Genomic DNA, 4,290 nt, shown 5'->3' on the forward strand with positions numbered 1-4,290 from the left:
ATAACTTACTAAAAAATATTATGTTGAATCAAATATTTATTTTTAAAAGTTGAAAAATATATCTATATAGATATATAGCAAGTTTTTTATAATAATATTGAGATGTTTGTAATTTATTTGCTTTATCTATATACAAGTTATTATTTTCGTTTGGAATTTAATTAATATAAATTCCTTTATCTTGGAATTGAATCAATCGAAATTAGTTGTTGTGAAAGTAAACATCTGTTAATATGTATAATACACTTTGTAGTTCATATAATATTATTTAATTTTTATTCACAAATTCTCAATTTGAAATTAGTTAGTTTTCCCTAGAGCCTATTAGTTATTAAAATAAAATTAATTAGTTTTTTATATGAGTGTGATGGAGCGGATTAGTGTTGGTTTATAACTCTTTTTATATAAGATTAAGTTTTAAGATATTTTTCTTGTATTTTTTAACCAACCCGCAAAAATATATAAGTGTACCCCATCACATACTTATGATTATTTTTAGTCTAGGTTTGGACCCGTGGATAAATAAAAATTTCAATAAAATATTGTTACTTTTTTAGTATTGTGCATATGTTAAATTGCTACAATCTGTATTTACACAAATTTAGTTTTATTATCATAAAGTTAGTAGCATTGTTGATATTACTCATATAGGACTAAATTTGATTTACTCAATATTTATATTGTGTAACAGGATATATTTGTATTTTTTTTTTAGTAAAAAAACATTTATAATTATGAGATTAACTCTATAAATGACACATCTATTTTTTTGAGGTACACCGCAGGATATGTAAGTTATATGATATATTTATAATTCATATAAAGTTTAAATATTTATAAATCTTATAAAGTTTAAAAATTTATAATCCGTAAACATTATTATTATATTTTAACCCACAGTGTAAACATTTATTTTTTGGAATTCACATTTTTTTGGAATTTACAGATTTTGTTGGAGTTTATTAATAATTATTAAGATTGCATAATACCAATTTTTATTAAAACAGTTTAATTGTGCATGCCCTATATTGGTATTGTTAAAAAAATAGTAATATGAAGATTTTATCTATGTTGAAATATGAGATTAATGATATTTTATTTTTTTAGTAATATTGTTTCAAACCCATCTTGTATTACACTCTCTCGGGTTGTTGACTTTGTTTTCTCCAATAGATCTTATTATTTATAAGGTAACTGTTTCTTGTATGATCTAATGTAAAATATGAAGAAAAAAAAAGTTAAACAGACTTGTTAAATCTGCTTGAGGAATTGTTTTCCAAATAGACTTGTGTAATTTGTAAGGAGTTGTTTTTACAAATTGCTTAAAGTGTTGGTCTTCTTTTTATATATTTTATCACTTAATCCCCTATATTCAAATCAAACACTAATCACGTTGATGATCTACACACAAGAATATGTATATATTACCAAAATTAATTAGTTACATAATCTCAGTCTACTGAAAAAAAGAGGATAATGACATTAAGAAGCGAAACATATATATTGCTCTAACTAAAAAATATACTTATAAGGAAAAAAAGAGAGTGAAATATTTAGCGGTATGAATACTTTTGCATCATCACAAATTGACAATCGATCTTATCATATAAAATGGTTTGAATCTGTTCCACGACACTTCTCTGAGATCTCTTTTTCAAAAAAAAAAAAAGCTCTTATCGGAAGCAGATTCAAACAATTGACGGTATTGGAAGGAAGAGACTGATGATTGATGTTGTTGGTGGTGCTAACTTGTGATTAAGGACCAATTATTTATAGGCAATTGATTATGTTTATTTTTTTCACCTCTTAATACACAGCATATTTAATTAGTTACCAGGTAATTAGGGATTAAATATTGCATAAGATTTATTTTTAGAGAATATGCCAAATTTATGTGATTTGATATTTTTATCAGCCATTAATTTGTTTCTGTTTTCGAATTTGTTTCTATTTTAAAATTAAATGTGGTGAGTAATTAAAGACATACAAAATCGAATATATCTGATTTATAGGTTTCACATAACTTTATATATTGAAATCGATTATTGCATATATATGGTAGAGATTCTTGGGATGATTGACTTAACTTTTTGTTGCTAAATATGTGAAAACATAATAAATGTCAATGACATAGGATTGTAAATAGTTTAGAATTTCAAGGTTGTTTCAAAAAGTTGCTGTGAAAATGTTAATATAGATTTTTAAAAATCCTCCATTATATTTTCGAATTCAAAAACATAATTCTAGTTTAATTTTATATTTATAGCGCACATTGGACAACCTCTTCTAGTTACATATACATAGTTGGGTTATATTAATTTATATACCCAAGTAAATGGAAAATTAAAAATATACCAATCATTTATGTATTGTTAGTTATCTAACATCAACTTGTATAAGTTTGAAAAATATACCCTTTCACATATAACAAATTATTTAGGGAATAAAGTAGATACTTTTCCGCATATAAAGTAGATATCGAATATATTATTCACCAAATACACAAGTAAAATTAAACAAGTTATGAGTTAAATGAATGAAACGAACCGACTCAGTTTTTTTTTAATATAATATTAAATTAGTGAGTGATCTCATACTCACTAAAATCCTAACGACATTCAAATCAAAAAGCAGAAATAACCAACATTAAACCATCAATTGTCCGACAATAATTTAATAAATTAAATAACCAATAATAAATACACCAACAATGTCATGAAGCATCAAACCATCAACCTAGCAATATTTCAATGACTCAACTCGTGCAACCTAACAGAAGTCAGACAACACATCAACGAGTAACTAGAAAATCGTTTTCTTTATTTCCTTGATTCTACGATCACACTTTGCCTTTACCTGAACCGCAAACAACAATTGAAGTGCATGAGTATTGTCATAAACACTCGGTGATGAAGGGCGGAAGCTATAACAAGAGAGACGGAGCGGCGTTTGGACGGATAAGATGCTAGTTGAGCAAAGGTGGAGCGTTGCTCTGTTTTGGTGTGAGAAAAACAGAGTAACAAGAGAGAGAGAGTAGACGATGGTGATGATAAGACGTGGAGAAGAAAAGAGATAGAGTTGGGATCTCTTCCAGGAATCGATCTCAACAAGGGTTGTGCAAGTCCTCCTTGCAGGGCTCTAAGACAAGCTCTTTTGGGTAGTTAAAGACTACCTCTTTTTTGGTTTTTTTCTTTTATCAATTTCAAAAGCAAGTTGTCCTAGAATGGAGTCCACAATCTCTAATTATAAAGATGTAGATTAACATAAACGAAACCTCAAAGCAAAGAGAATATTCTTCTCCCATAAAGAAATAGAAAACTAATATAAAGCCTAATTGGAAAATAAGTACATATAAAAACCGACACCACTGTAACTTGTTGGAAAAGCAACTCAACACCAAATCCCAACTACTGGGCTATACACACAAGCAATTGAGAATTTAATGTTCAATAAACAACAAAAACCACAATCAAACCAGGAAAAGCAAGTATCAGCCCACTTGAAAAGGTTGGTGTCGACGGACACCCACATGGTGTCGATTAACATTGCCATCTGGCGAAGGTTGGTGTCGACTGATACCTGCTCGACATTTCTCGAAAACCCTGGTTGTGTCGATCGACACCTCCACTTGGTGTCGACAGACACTCATTAGAGCCCTTGAGCCGTCCAATCCTCTTCCCGCTGAGCCTCCTTTCTTCTTGGTCCACATAGACAAAATGTAGGACTGGTGCCAACAGTTAATCACGGAAGAAAGGAGCCTTCTTTCGTTTCTCGACGGTGAAGTAAGACCAAGCCCATAAGCTTATTATCCTAGGTCAGAACTAGTTGATAGGATCCCCTTTTACGCCCCCATGTCCCTCTCGTGTGGCGGCAGGGGGGCGTAAAAAGGAAAGAGAGAGATGGGATTGCACTGGTGTTGACCGACACCGATGCCGAGCATCGTTTTCCAGCTATCTCTAACGCAGATCTCCATCTCCAAACCTCCAATTCGGCCAAGGCTCTCCTTGAAGTCACATAAGGCTATAGGGAGCACGAAATAACCACAAGCCAGCAATGAAATCAATTAATAATTCACAAAACACAGAAAACAGAGAATTCTCAAGCTTGGATCAGCCATGGTCATGCACTCACCTCTTTAGCAGAAAGTTTCTGACCAAAAATCGACGAACCAATACCACATCAAGATTCCAACACGTTCGTAGCCCCAGATCACCACTCCACATAAACATCTCTAAAAAAATGGCCAAGAACTCTCCAAAACTCTCCAAGACTCACCCGCACTTCTTCTTC

Source organism: Camelina sativa, chromosome 13 (genome assembly GCF_030686135.1).
Source record: "Camelina sativa cultivar CO46 ecotype springtype chromosome 13, ASM3068613v1".
Classification (NCBI taxonomy): Eukaryota; Viridiplantae; Streptophyta; class Magnoliopsida; order Brassicales; family Brassicaceae; genus Camelina; species Camelina sativa.